Source organism: Pinus tabuliformis, chromosome 9 (assembly GCF_031772625.1).
Source record: "Pinus tabuliformis cultivar Carrire ecotype Pingquan chromosome 9, CPIR1, whole genome shotgun sequence".
NCBI lineage: Eukaryota > Viridiplantae > Streptophyta > Pinopsida > Pinales > Pinaceae > Pinus > Pinus tabuliformis.
Genome location: NC_142307.1, coordinates 213,450,105 through 213,466,755, shown reverse-complemented (window position 1 = coordinate 213,466,755; position 16,651 = coordinate 213,450,105). Strand labels below are relative to the sequence as shown.

At 31.4% G+C, this 16,651-nt stretch overlaps 1 pseudogene; it reads left to right on the top strand.

Moving 5' to 3' along the window:
• LOC149147909 (cytokinin riboside 5'-monophosphate phosphoribohydrolase LOG1-like) overlaps positions 1-13,687 on the top strand; it is a 52,950-nt pseudogene extending 39,263 nt beyond the window's left edge.
• The last annotated feature ends 2,964 nt before the right edge of the window (positions 13,688-16,651 follow it).

The following is a 16,651-nucleotide window of genomic DNA, read 5'->3' as shown; positions in this document are numbered from 1 at the left end:
AACCGCTATTGTTCACCCATACGTGCCAAATTGTCACCTGTACTTGCCAAATTGACTTTTACGCATAAAGCCAAAAAAAAGTCCCAAATCATTGTTTTATCATTTTTTAACTGCAAACTTCCATGCACGCACTTGTGAACATTGAAAGCCATAAACCCACGTGCACCTGCACTCTGAAGATGCCAAAAGCTCCCAAAGTTCCTTCCAGCCTAATTGAAGCCCTTTCAACCATTATAAATCACCAGTGAACCAATTCAGACTAGTTTAAATCGTCAATTCCAGGTATTTATCCATTGAAAGCCCTATTAATTTCCAAACCAGTCTCTAAAAACTTTCTTAAATTGAAATTAAAGGGAGCCTTAGTAGCATAAAAACCACCTAGAATTAAACCACTAGTACCCTCAAAGACTGAAAATTTACTTTCCCCCATTCTTAAATCCACAAGAACTAAGAATGTATGCCCCTATTTCCATGGATGTCCGACCAATTACTACTCCTCACTTTGACCTAGACCACCTTCCCCTTACTCATAAAGATTTCCAAATCAAGGACACCTCTGTCCTTGGATCCCCTATCAAACTGTACTGCCGATATAGGGACCAATACCTAAATCAAGCTGAGAAAATAGGTCTATGGGAATCTAATTTTCCCAAGTATCAATTCCCTGAGGTGCACATTTTCCTTGAAATCATTCATTATTGCCATGCAAACTAAATTCCTAGTAAATAGCAGTGATGTCCCCTAACCAAACCATACTTTTTACCATCATTGCTGAGTCAATCAATGAAATGTTGCAATTACAACCAAGGCAGAACCTAACCCCTATTTCAATTAGAGACCTACTAGACAAATTTCCCAATCTTACCACTGCTAAGATTGCTGAAATGCTTCAAACCTTCATCAGGGAGGAAAAGCATGTCCCAATAGAACCTCCTCCATATGTGGCTACCATATTTTCCCCATTTGGTTAGGATATAGTAGCAATGATCTCTTGTGTTTTAGGCTATACCACCAGTGAGTACATAGATGAAATCATTTTAGCCTTCATGTCCATTTTTACTCCAAGGCAACCCGTTTTTGTCATGTATGACTATCCCAAATACATAGCTGATAGGATGCATGAACAATTTCTGAGAATGAGTAATGAAAGAGTGTTTAAGTATTCTTAAATTTTGTACCACCTATTCTTATATTATCAAGTTGACAAGTTCTCTTTCACTCTCCAAAAGCTTGACATTAAAGGTCATCCTAGGTCAGTTATTTTTTGGACTCCTTTGATACATAATCATGATTCCCCATATCCATACAAAGATTTCATTGATCTATTTGTACATCCTGTAGTGATCATGCTACTAGGAAGTCCTCCTCCAAGAATCTGTTCAGACATCAAGAGGATCCTACAGCTGTCAAAACAACACAAAGTGGGATATTGGTACTTGTACCAAAATCACACAGAAATTAGGATCTATGGCTCTGAATTGGCCCCATATAAACTGCCCAGATACCTCCCAATGAGGTTATTTTCTCTGGAGTACTACAGGAAAATAATCGACACAGATGAGGTACATTTTGTTAAAGCCAAAAAGAAGGCCCAACACAAAATCAAAGATCAACTAGGCCCCTTTGTATGCAATATCAAAGAAGCTGGAAGAGAAGCAGGATAAATCCTTCAAAGACTCAAACTAAAACAAAGCTTCATGTGGAGCTATGACCCCTATGACTTCATCTGCAACAGACGACAAAAAAACAAGATGACTCCCTACATTCACCACCGAATCCCTGAAATAGAGAAATATGCAAATCAGTCGAAATGGGTGGAGAATACTCTAGTGGATAGAGATAGTAATGAAGTTGCTGTTGAAAATGCACTAATTGATTTAGAGAAAAGGATTGATGAAGGTTCTTTCTTACAGGTGCCAGGACAATCTCAAGCATAAGGAGAATCACAAGCACACAGTGAACAATACATAGAAGAATAATCCCAGGTACAATAAGAATCAGAGCAGATAGACATATCAAAGGAATTAGGTCAAACAGGTACACAGTAGTCCAATATGAGTACTCTCCCTAACTTGAAAACTCCTCTAAATGAGGAAATAAGCCTCAAAAGAAATAGGGAGGAGGCCACTACATCAGGCACAACAACCATACAAACATATGCAGAAACCAGCCTAGTCAAAAGGCAGAGGTTAAATCCTGTTTCGGAACAAGAATTCACAGAAGAAACAGTGGGGGCCACGAGCATAGAGAAAGAAAGAAGTAGGCTTGCTACTCCTTCCTGGGGCGCACAAGAACCTTCCACATCTCATACTCAGATGTTCCACATCTCATACTCAGATGTTGGAGAGGCAACAGAGTGTTGAAGTGTCCTAATTTAGGATGCCAGCAAACAAAGATCAAGACATTAGAGAAAGGTACAAGGACATCAAACCTAGGAATGAGAGGTTGAAGGCCGAGACTTATGCACAGTACCTCAAGATGGCACATACCAACCAAACAAGGCTGATGTCAGCCTATGATGTGAAAGAAGGCAAAATGCAAATGACATTCATGAAGCCTACCACACAATAACCAAGATCAACAGCAGACTTCCAGAAGATAGATTTTGAGGTGATGGCAAAGGACATACATACTATTGACCAGATTGAGTTGCACAAACAAATAGGGGAGATGATTTACTCCACCTTGACATGGGAAAGCCATCGCATCCCACCAATTGTAGAACTCCCTGAATAATATATCATTTAAGTTCCAATTGGAGAAGGCCTCTTCACAGGCAAAGGACACCAGAATCAAGTCCTTAGAGGACTTAATCATTGAGTTTGGAAACGATCCCAAAGATGTGAAGGCCACTGAAAAACTGATCAAGGAGAAGAAATATGACATAGCTTCTTTGAAGAAGCAACTCAAAATTCCACCATTGCATCATCCACAAACAACAGAAGTCCTGGAAACAAAAAAAGGATAAGAAGAGCTTATGCACTTGGTCCTAAAGTTAAACGACCAATTGAAATAAACAAAGAAAGAATTGGACACAATGACTCAGTCCAAACAGAGTGAATTGGCCGCTACCTCCACAACTGCCATTCCCACAGTAAACAACTGCAATCCCTTCAACATTGGTAGCCTCTTTAGCACCAACAACTCCACCTGCTATAGCACTGCCAGTCACAACTGAGTCTACAACTACAGGTACAAAGGATAGCAGAGTTAGTGAAAGCCATGGATCAAATGTCCATCCAGGCAACAAACCTTAAGAGGCTTAAGGAGAAAGTAGCAAGCCTAGAAATTGATAGCTTGCCCAAATACAACAAATAGAAGAAACATAGAAATCCCTAAAGATGGGAGAGAAGATTAAGGTCCTAGAGAAGGATATAACATTACAAAAGCCACTAGGATAGACTAAGGAGATGCTTTGTGCCAATATCATTGACTCTGTCAATGATATTTGGCCATCAATTCAAGTAATATTTGAGCAAACAGAACTGGTGAAAGTGGCCACTTAAGTAATTCAGAAGTTAAAGGAGGACCTAGGAGACCAGCGTGAGGATGCTAATCGACTCATCCATTTTTTGAATAGAAAAAACAGGCATGAACTAAATGATCTTGGTGTGGAGGACAGAACTAAAGCCATCATTGAAGTAAAAAAGGTTTTGTCTAAAATAAACCTTATGCTTAACCTGGAGGAAAAATGCCATAACGTGTAGGTTGGAATTGACAGATTCATGGCAAATTTTCATGTTTTGAGGGATGAAGGCCTTCCAAGTCCCATGGTCATCAATGAAAAACTTATGACCCAATTGGACTATGTTGATAGATTAAAGAAATTGTCCAAGGAACAAGCAAGCACTTCAAGAATCAAAGCATTGCCAACGGGGAAAGTATTGTATGATACTTTAGAAAAATTGTTTTTCCTAGAGCATGAGGTGAAACATCTATTTGTCACCAAGCCAAATTTTTCCAAATACACTGAGATAGACGAGATATATCGAAGGATTCTCAAGGTAAAATTACCTAAAGATGAATGGTGGGAAAAATGACAGATTTACTATAAGTTATCATTGTAAATCTGAAGGCAAGTGAAAGGATAGATAAACAGGGTCAAAGAGTAATAGGTTAAAGAGTATCAGTAGAAAATTAAAGACAAAGGTGATTACAACTTACAAATATCAACGAGCTTAAAGAGCTAAAATTCAAACTGCAAACAACAAGCACTATCACAATAAAAGGGATAGCATCATGCAATTTTCCATCTGTCTCTATCTTCATGCTTGAAGATATTTTGATTTCCTAGATTAATTCTATGCTGCATGGAAAGCATTATGCACTGAACGGGGCATGATTGAATATAATATCACAGGATATATGCTTCGAGATTTTAAATCTAACTGTATATATCTCAATATCTATTAATTTAATGTTTCAATATCAATAGGTGTAGAATTTAATGTTGCACAGCTCTCTTGTAACTGTGTTTGCATGATTCTCGATGCAGTTATATATATAAATAAACTTTAACCATGTATATATTCCAAACATCTGTTGAATTTAATGTGTATAAAGTTTCACGGTGTATATATCCCGGTATCTATTAAATTTAATATCGACCTTCACAATCTTTATTAAATTTAATATTGATCTACACCATTTTTATTAATAAGCATGTTTGATTTTTATATCAGAATTATATATTTTATTATTATAAATATAAAATTTAATATTGTTTTATAGGAGAACTTTTTATGTAGTTATTTGACTGATAGAGTCTATAAAATTATAGGCTTATTATTTTTTTGGGATTTAGATTAAATCCATTTTATTAAAAATTGAGCCAATGATATTATAATTTTCAATATATGTATTAATAATATTTAAAGTAATAATTAATTGATAAGTGTAAAATTCTATTTAATTTATTAAAAAAAATATTTAATTAAAAAATAAATAATATTATAAAATTAAATAAATATATTATTTTTAGTTAAATGAAATATATTTAATTAAAGATTGAGACAATAGTGTTATACTTATAATTTGAAATAATTGTTTTATTAGTATTTAAAACAATGAGTAGCTTTAATATAGATGAATTAAAAGTTCTATTGAGATAATATTATAATTTGAAATAATTATTTTATTAATATTTAAATAATAATTAATTGGTACCTTTAGCTTTCACTTTCATCAATGAGAAGTTATTTAAATAAGGAAGAATTATTTATTTATTTTAGTGTTTGAAATTATTTTTTATATATTTTAGTTTTCTTTGGACTCAAAATATTCATTAAATAAAACTATTACTTCAAATAATTTTATTTTTATTTTTATAATTATTTTATTAATAATTAAAAATATAATTAATTGATATTTTTATTTTTATAATTATTTTACTAATATTAAAATAATAATTAATTGATAGCTTTAATATTAATAAATTATAAAATAAAAAAGAAAAGAATAATTCTTTGAAATTGTATTATTATTTTAAATTATCTTATATATTTTCAAATTTTTATGGAATTAAACCTACTCAATTAGCATCCATGGTTGTTCATTGTTTGAATCTTGAAAATATAAGTTATTGGTTAATTTTATTTATTTATTTTCTGGATTAATTTTGGGCTCAATTTTGCTCTAAATTTAATAGAGATTTTTTAGAAATACATATTGAGATTTATGTTTTTTTTTTTTTACTTTTAAAAGCACATTCTAAATAAAAATAATACATATATTGGATTATGAAATCTGCATAATATTTGTATAAACATTTAAAAACACATTCTAAATAAAAATGAAACCACTCACTATGCTAAAAATTCTATTAGGGAATTTTTAAAATTCTATTACTGAATTGTAATTAAGAAAAGGCAAAAACTATAAAAAAAAAACTATAAATTTCTATTACTAAATTGCAGTCAAAAAATCAAAAAACATAAAAGAACTATAAAATTTTATTTTTGAACTGAAGTTAAAAAAGCAAAAAAACATAAAACATAAAAAAAAAAAAATAAATATATATATATATATATATAAAAGACTCTTGATAATAGATAATGGATCGAAGTCAAATGCAGTTATAAAAATGATAAGACTTTTGATAAGAAATAATGGATGGTAGTCAAATGGGGTATAAAAATTATTAGATTCTTGATAGTAAATAAATGGATGGAGTCAAATGGGGTTATTTAAGGTGGTTAAGTGGAATTACAATTATCTTTGCTACCCAAATTTAAGATTGGGTAGATAATGGACTGAATTGAATTTTGATAAATATGATTAGCTTACATCGATCTTAAATAGGGATTTAACATGTGCTGAGGGATCCAATTTCTGAGGATGTACAATTTTTATGAGCTAATATTATTTAAATGTTTGTATAATTATTTAATTTTTTTAGATTAAAAGAAAAATTGAGAACATGAACAATATTTCAATTCAATTTTGATAAAAAACTAACAGCATTACACATCATATTAAGCTGTAAAATAAACTTCTCAACAAATTATAACACTTTCATATTTACAATTATTATTATTATATTTATTATTATTATATTGACTCATAACCATGTTCCCAATTCCTGGGGATTGATATATATATATATATATATAAAACTTCCCAGCAAAAATAATCGTTAATTGTTTGAGAAAGGGTTCAAAGAGCTATTTATTTTTCGATAACTCTTTAGATCCTTTTCAAATAAAGTATGATCTTTCACGGAAAAATTGGACTATGGTCAGAAACCTTTGTTATTTGTCAGAAAACTTTGTTATGTGTAAAACATCAACCTTTGTTATTGGTCAAAAACCTTTGTTACGTGAAAACATCATGACCTTCAATGTTTTTCTTTTTTTCAACACGTTCAGCTTGGGTTATTGAATGTGGAAGGGTACTACGGTTCGCTGTTAACTTTCATCGATCAGGCCGTGGACGCCGGATTCATCGCACCATCTGCCCGTCATATCATTGTGTCGGCTCCCAATGTTCAAGAACTGGTACGAAAGCTAGAGGTAAGCCATTAGTTTATAGACAGGTGTGTCATTTTCAAGGACAGATTTTATACTAACATTTACAGTTTTTGCTGGTTGTCAATTTGCTGAGAAATTGTATATTTTAAATGAAATGATACATGTTTGAAGTGGGTGATCCGGTATATTTTGAATAAAGTGATCGATGTTTCAAGTCGACACCTCACTCATCAGAACAACCTACATTCTAATTATGAAAATCTTCAATTTCTTGATAAATATTTGTGCAGGAGTACGTTCCAATGCACAAGAGAGTAGCGTCAAGATCCAGCTGGGAGAAGGGAGAATTGGAATCCATTGAGAGATCCAGCTGGGAGAAGGGAGAATTGGAATCCATTGAGAGATGGAATGAATTAGTGTGTGAGTCAAATCTTGATTTTACATGATTATATACAACTTCGGATATGTCATCTCATCTTTTTGTGCATACGGAAGGAAGATTTGGTGCTGGATATATTTTTTTGCAAATACGGAGGCGGTGTTTTGCATCTTCGAATCGATAACCATATATTACTGTACAAGCATCCAGCGCTGGTTTTCGCGTACGCTTGTCACTGTTTTGCTTGTGAGTCCATGCACGGAATACATCGATCGTTTTCCATATACGGTTGGAATTGAAATTGATGTGAGTTTAATTTGTTTTCAGATAAGAAAAAACGCTGCTTTTATTTAGACAGTAAATCAGTACATTGAGTTCCAATTGATGCATCATTTGAAACAGTATATTGTTTGCCAATATCATTATCCCGTGCCCAAATATTTGTTGTCAAGACCAGAAAACCATGTCTCCATAAAATACCATATCCAAAACAGAAAAAAGGGAGTACAGACCATATCCAAAACAGAAAAAGGGAGTACAGAGCCAGTCCAGCAAATAGAGCTAAGTTTTGGTATTTTTTGGTTGGAATAAATCATACAATTTTAGACCAAGCTAGGGGTTATCAGGCCAAATCTAGCTATTGTCTTTTTAGCTGTTATCTTATCAAGAAATGGGAGTCATTGGATATTCTGCCCGTCTATTTAAAATGCATAAGCCAGATCTGATGATTCAACTTGTAATGACAAAAATCAATGAAGATAGAGTTGAAATCTGAAGGGAGCACATCCAGCTCCATGTCCATGTCCAGATTCAAGACCGTGTGAGTATACTGTGGCAGCAGTCCAGGGAAGAGAAATAGCTATCAAGACTCTGCAACTGAACTGGGAAAGGTGCTGGTAGTATATCATTTTATTACTCATGTTTTCAATTGTTTGGCGATGTAATATATATGTCAGTAAGATTCCATTCAAAGTTTACTCCTCCATTTCGTTTTTGGTTAGGCATCATTGTTTAAACAAGCAATTCCCACTACGATTCCTTGTGTTCCTTGGAAGTTTACTCCTCCATTTGGTGTTTAGGTTAGGCATGAAGAATCTATACAGTGAATTTGTCATTCTGTTTATAGTTCCATGGTATCCCAGGTTGATATTGGGAAAACTTCACAGAAACTCGTAAGCAGTTGCAATTATTCTATTAAGTGCTTGTAGATTATGCTGTTCGAGCATATCCAGCAGCAGCTTCCATTTGCCCAGTTCCATACCCATAACCATAAGCAGTCGGTTAAGCAGTTATATACCCAAGAGCAGCAGGTACAGTTTCCTCATTAACCCTATCTAATAGATGCGCAGATCGATACCCAGATCCAGATACTCCACCAGCATCAGTAGCGTAAAGAGCAAAGGAAGGAGTATCAATAGGAACATATCCATAAGATCCGGACTTATCGCAGCAGAACTACTAGTAGTAGACTCAGTAGCTTACCTTGATCTTGGCCCAGCAGTTGCTTAGCTTGACGACTCTGTTGAGTTAATAGATCCAGTTACGGATCCATATCCATGCCGAGATGGAGGCCTAGTAGCCGCCTGGGTTGATTCATACCTTGTTTCAGAAGCACCACCAATTTGAAGATCCCACAGAGGCAGATTTTTCTGTAGATGAAGCATTTGATCCTGTCGATTAGGTTAACCGACCACCTACCCCTCCGACTTTTGGTACATCTGTAGACGACTCTGTTGATCCGGTTGAAGCACCAGAAGGAAGGGCATATACATTTCGTGATCGTGCATCGAGCCATGTGTTGCCTCCAGGCATAAAAGCCTGGAGGCAACACACCGAGTTTCTGTGAAGTTTTCCCAATATCAACCTGGGATACCATGGAACTATAAACAGAATGACAAATTCACTGTATAGATTCTTCATGCCTAACCTAAACACCAAATGGAGGAGTAAACCTTGAATGCATATATATTACATGGCCAAACAATTGAAAACAAGAGTAATAAAATGATATACTACCAGCGCCTTTCCGAGTTCAGTTGAAGCGTCCTGATCGCTATTTCTCTTCCCTGTACTGCTGCCACAATATAAGCACTCGGTCTTGAACTCGGTCTTGAATCTGAACATGGAGCTGGATTTGCTCCCTTCACATTTCAACTCTATCTCCATTGATTAGTTTCAGTCTATCGATAGTTCATTCAAAAACTTTAATATGATAGATCAAAAAGTTATTGATATCATATATATGTATGTATTAAACTGAGAGTTAATATGCAGATTACAGGTGAAACAATAGGTTAAGTGAAAGCTGTAGGCGACATGCATCAAAGAAAAGCAGAAATGGTGCGTCAATCGGATGCTTTTATTGCCTTGCCAGGTTGGTCTCTTCTCATTCTTACTTCTGTAAAAGCCTCTCATTATTTAGAACCTCGGGGTTGGTCTATTATCTTATTCTGTGGTTTGGGTTCACTGTATCTTCTCATTCTTGCTTTTGTAAAAGCTTATCATAATTTGGAACCTCAAGGTTGATCAATTCTAATAACAAAAACCTCAATTTAAAATACAGTCTATCTAAAAGCTTCTCATAATTTACAACCTCAAGGTTGGTCTGTTGGGCCGTGGTTTGGGTACACATTATCTTCTACTTTCTTCTGTAAAAGCTTCTCATAACTTACAACCTCAAGGTTGGTCCGTTGGGATGTGGTTGGGTACACTGGTTAAGTCCATGTACACTGGTAACCATTATGCACAAAGTAGGGGACCATTCCCATTTCTATGCTGCATGGACAGCATTATACACTGAACGGGGCATGATTGAATATAATATCACAGGATATATGCTTCGAGATTTTAAATCTAACTGTATATATCTCAATATCTATTAATTTAATGTTTCAATATCAATAGGTGTAGAATTTAATGGTGCACAGTTCTCTTCTAACCCTGTTTGCATGATTCTCCATGCAGTTATATATATAAATAAACTTTAACCATGTATATATTCCAAACATATGTCGAATTTAATGTGTATAAAGTTTCAGTGTATATATCCCGGTATCTATTAAATTTAATATCGATCTTCACAATCTTTATTAAATTTAATATTGATCTACACCATCTTTATTAATAAGCATGTTTGATTTTTATATGAGAATTATATATTTTATTATTATAAATATAAAATTTAATACTGTTTTATAGGAGAACTTTTTATGTAGTTATTTGACTGATAGAGTCTATAAAACTATGGGCTTATTCTTTTTTTTCGGATTTAGATTAAATTCATTTTATTAAAAATTGAGCAAATGATATTATAATTTTCAATATATGTATTATTAATATTTAAAATAATAATTAATTGATAAATTTAAAATTCTATTCAATTTATTAAAAGAATTATTTAATTAAAAAGCAAATAATATTATAAAATTAAATAAATATATTATTTTTAGTTAAATGAAATATATTTAATTAAAGATTGAGACAATAGTGTTATACTTATAATTTGAAATAATTGTTTTATTAGTATTTAAAACAATGAGTAGCTTTAATATAGATGAATTAAAAGTCCTATTCAATTAAAGAGGAGATAATATTATAATTTGAAATAATTATTTTATTAATATTTAAATAATAATTAATTGGTACCTTTTAACTTTCACTTTTATCAATGAGAAGTTATTTAAATAAGGGAGAATTATTTATTTATTTTAGTGTTTGAAATTATTTTTTATATATTTTATTTTTCTTTGGACTCAAAATATTCATTAAATAAAACTATTACTTCAAATAATTTTATTTTTATTTTTATAATTATTTTATTAATAAATAAAAATATAATTAATTAAAATTGTTATTTCAAATATTTTTTTATAATTATTTTATTAATAATTAAAAATATAATTAATTGATATTTTTATTTTTATAATTATTTTACTAATATTAGAATAATAATTAATTGATAGCTTTAATATTAATAAATTATAAAATAAAAAAGAAAAGAATAATTTTTTGAAATTGTATTATTATTTTAAATTATCTTATATATTTTCCAATTTTTATGGAATTAAACCTACTCAATTAGCATCCATGGTTGTTCATTGTTTGAATCTTGAAAATATAAGTTATTGGTTAATTTTATTTATTTATTTTCTGGATTAATTTTGGGCTCAATTTTGCTCTAAATTTAATAGATATTTTTTAGAAATACATATTGAGATTTATGCTTTTTTTTTTTTTTTTTTTTTTTTTACTTTTAAAAGCACATTCTAAATAAAAATAATACATATATTGGATTATGAAATCTGCATAATATTTGTATTTCAAGTGGTTTTTAGAAAACATTTAAAAACACATTCTAAATAAGAATAATCTCAGCATTCCAATTGTTTTTAGAAGGAATTTAAAAACACATTCTAAATAAAAATAAAACCACTCACTATGCTAAAAATTCTATTAGGGAATTTTTAAAATTCTATTACTGAATTGTAATTAAAAAAAGGCAAAAAAATATAAAAAAACTATAAATTTCTATTACTAAATTGCAGGCAAAAAATCAAAAAACATAAAAGAACTATAAAATTTTATTTTTGAACTGCAGTTAAAAAAGCAAAAAACATAAAAAAAATAAAAATATAAGGCGCTTGATAATAGATAATGGATGGCAGTCAAATGCAGTTATAAAAATGATAAGACTTTTGATGAGAAATAATGGATGGTAGTCAAATGGGGTATAAAAATTATTAGATTCTTGATAATAGATAAATGGATGGAGTCAAATGGGGTTATTTAGGGTGGTTAAGTGGAATTACAATTATCTTTGCTACCCAAATTTAAGATTGGGTAGATAATGGACTGAACTAAATTTTGATAAATATGATTAGGTTACATCCATCTTAAATACGGATTTAACATGTGCTGAGGGATCCAATTTCTGCCATATACAATTTTTATGAGCTAATATTATTTAAATGTTTTGTATAATTATTTAATTTTTTTAGATTAAAAAAATTTGGGAACATAAACAATATTTCAATTCAATTTTGATGAAAGACTAACAGCATTACACATCATATTAAGCTGTAAAATAAACTTCTGAGAAAATTATAACACCTTCATATTTATAATTATTATTATTATATTGACTCATAACCATGTTCCCAATTCCTGGGGATTGACATATTTATATATATATATATATAACTTCCCAGCAAAAATAATCGTTAATTGTTTAACAGGAGGATACGGGACTCTGGAAGAGCTGTTGGAGGTCATCACATGGGCTCAGCTCGGCATCCATGACAAACCAGTAAATTAACATTCCCAACCTGTCATTTATTTCCTGGACTTAGTTTGAGATAGGGTTCACAGAACTATTTATTTTTTGACAACTATTTAGAATTTTTTCGAACAAAGTATGAACTTCCACAGGAGAAAGATTCCGAGCTAGTTTGAGATACGGTTCAAAGAGCTATTTATTTTTCGATAACTCTTTAGATCCTTTTCAAATAAAATATGATCTTTCACGGAAAAATTGGACTATGGTCAGAAACCTTTGTTATTTGTCAGAAACCTTTGTTATGTGAAAACATGAACCTTTGTTATTGGTCAGAAACCTTTGTTATGTGAAAACATCATGACCTTCAATGTTTTTCTTTTTTTGCAACACGTTCAGGTTGGGTTATTGAATGTGGAAGGGTACTACGGTTCGCTGTTAACTTTCATCGATCAGGCCGTGGACGCCGGATTCATCGCACCAGCTGCCCGTCATATCATTGTGTCGGCTCCCAATGTTCAAGAACTGGTACGAAAGCTAGAGGTAAGCCATTAGTTTATACACAGGTGTGTCATTTTCAAGGACAGATTTTATACTAACATTTACAGTTTTTGCTGGTTGGCAATTTGTTGCTGGTTGTCAATTTGCTGAGAAATTGTATATTTTGAATGAAATGATAAATGTTTGAAGTGGGTGATCCGGTATATTTTGAATAAAGTGATCGATGTTTCAAGTCGACACCTCACTCATCAGAACAACCTACATTCTAATTATGAAAATCTTCAATTTCTTGATAGATATTTGTGCAGGAGTACGTTCCAATGCACAAGAGAGTAGCGTCAAGATCCAGCTGGGAGAAGGGAGAATTGGAATCCATTGAGAGATGGAATGAATTAGTGTGTGAGTCAAATCTTGATTTTACATGATTATGTACAACTTCGGATATGTCATCTCATCTTTTTGTGCATACGGAAGGAAGATTTGGTGCTGGATATATTTTTTTGCAAATACGGAGGCGGTGTTTTGCATCTTCGAATCGATAACCATATATTACTGTACAATCATCCAGCGCTGGTTTTCGCGTACGCTTGTCACTGTTTTGCTTGTGAGTCCATGCACGGAATACATCGATCGTTTTCCATATACGGTTGGAATTGAAATTGATGTGAGTTTAGCGCGAGTGGAGTCTTTGTCATCTGCCTCTTTCTTCTTCTTTGTGCTCCTAATGGTTTCCTGACACTTCTAAGAAAGAAAACAGAGTACTAGTAAAAAAAAAATTAAGACATTAAGACATTAGTACTTCTAAGACATTAAGATTTAGATTTACAATTGACTGATTATAAAAATTTTAATTTTCTACTTAAATTTTAGTTGCAAAATTGATGAGAAAAAAAACTTGGAAAATGATCAAAACGACTTATTAGTTAAATTATGCTATGGAAAGTATACAGGATATAGATGTGAACTAGATATCAACCTTGTTTAACAAATTTCTTATAACAGTGTAGTATAAATATATTTTAGGGTTCAATCTATCTATTTTACATTTTCTTTTTTCAATCAAAATATGACTATACAATTATTGAATTATTGGTGAGATTATATTTTTAGTGATTTGAAGTGTATTTTTAAATGTGTGAATAAAGTCAATATTTTGAAAAATTCTTAAAGTATTTGGATTATGCATATTACACAACTGAAACTTACAATTCCAATAGATCCCTCTCAAAATTTCAACAAAATTGATTAATAAATACACCCAAAAAAATAACCAAAACATAAAACAATTGGATAATATTAAATTTGAATTTTCATGCCCAAATTGTCCATATCATTTAATACATAATTTTTTATGTGATTTATATATATATATATATATATATATATATATATAGATATAGATTAATTTTTTTTTTTATGTTGAATCAAAATTAGGCATGGTAACAAGGTGTTCTCTTAAGGCACTATGTGGTGTAAAGGTCACTTGTTCCATGGGAAAAATCTTGTCATGCTAAGGGCTTGTGCTATCCTAGGTGATTTTGATGGCTTAAATGACCCTCGTCACAACTACTCAAGTCACCTAGGGCTAGTACCATCCTAGGTGATTTTGATGGCTTAAATGCCCCCATGTCACAATTACTCAAGCAAGCCTATAAGTGTGGAAAAGATGTTGTCATGTCTTGTGTTGTTATGTAAATATTTAACTAGGTCAAATTACACAAATAAAAATAATAAAAATATAATAAAGACTTTGTCTTGTGCTATTATGTAATTTCAAATTCTAGACTAATGGCATGTCCTGTTATGTAAATATTTGACTACGTCTCATAATAATAAATAATAATAATTATAATAATAATAATTTCATTAATTTTTGTAAGCTTGGTGGGAATTGAATCAGTGACATCACCATCTATTCAAAGCCTCATAGACATATTTTGATTAATTTTGACTCTATATAAATTTAATAAATAAATGAATTAAATTATTTTCAATTTGATAAATAAAAATTTTTAATTTCTTTTGATTTATAATAATTTTTTATTATAAAAAATATATATATTTTTATAATATAAAAAATGATTCAAAACAAATATTAAATATTTTATAATATTTTATAATTCCGTTAATTGGAAAAATATTATCAAAATTAGTATAAATCACTAAAATCTAAAATCAAAAAATATTATAATTCTAACAAAATTATAATTCCAAACCTTTGATTGAAAAAATAACATATTAATATTTTATTTATATAAACACTTTAATTATTATAACATATTAATATTTTATTTATATAACATAGTTTAATTATTATAAGTTGTTTTCTCTTTTTGGGCTTTTTTATTTTGGGTTAATTTTGTTAGGCATATTTTTTTTTAAATCATAAATATGATTCATGTAATTTATCGAAACAAGTCATGTAATTTATAGACAGTGAGTGTGATAAAGGTTTTCCAAAATACAAAATTTATTTAGAAATTTAAAAATACATTTAAATAACTAAAATTACAATTTTTCCTAAATTATATTGCTAAATTCCAAAAAAAACCATTTAATAACTAGACACCTTTATATAATTGTAATATTTCAAAAATATTTATATACTAATATTTTATTTATATAATTGAATAAATTATTATAATATTATATTAAGAACATTTTGTTAATAAAAGTGTGGTTTGGAGATGGCTTTGCGGTTAGGGACATTGCGTCGGAAGCCTTCGCAAGAGGTTGGATGGGATTTTCTTCGTGGGAGATAACTGTGTGATCTGTTTGGGCTGTATCACTTGCTTTTCCGAGGCCGCTGCATACACTTTAGGACTGCGAGGAAGGTTTCTATTTTCCATACTAGTGTGAAGCTAGGGTTTCAGTGATCGTAGGCACTCTTAGGTGCTTTGTCTTGCAGCGGAGAGTAGACACAGTCAGTTTAATTATCGATTATTTTTCAAACGTGATAGGGTGGAAATTCGGTATGGAGGAGGAATTGGTGGATTATTCCAAAGATCCTATTGAGAATGCTTCCGTTTGGGTGAACCCTCCACATTAGCACTTGGGATGAAGATGGATGTGACACATGGTTCTCTCCATCTAGGAATTTGTACATCTTTATTAAATATTGTGGAAGGGCTCCCTTTTTCTCCTAATTAGTATATTAAAACGGTCGAATTTGAGCGCATCCATTAAGTTGGGATGGTGCTCTCTAAGAACATAGAGGAGGGATGAGCAGAACCTTTGGATCACTTTGTCAACTAGGCCCATTTTTAATTAGAAGCTTTAAATTTTGTTGTGAATGGTATTAACCCTAACAATCCTTATCATTTAGTGGAGACCTCTGGATGGCAGAATTACACAGCTTGGTCAAATGAGTAAGGACCCCCATGTCAAGAGAAGCAATTTTTTGCAGTGTTGGTAGGAGTCGAGAATGATTTCACTGGTAAATTGAATCAGCTGAAGGATGTGGGGAATCTGTAAGAATCTTCAATCCCCAAGGGAGGAGAAGGGGTGCCCCAGCTTTCATGCTCAACTAAT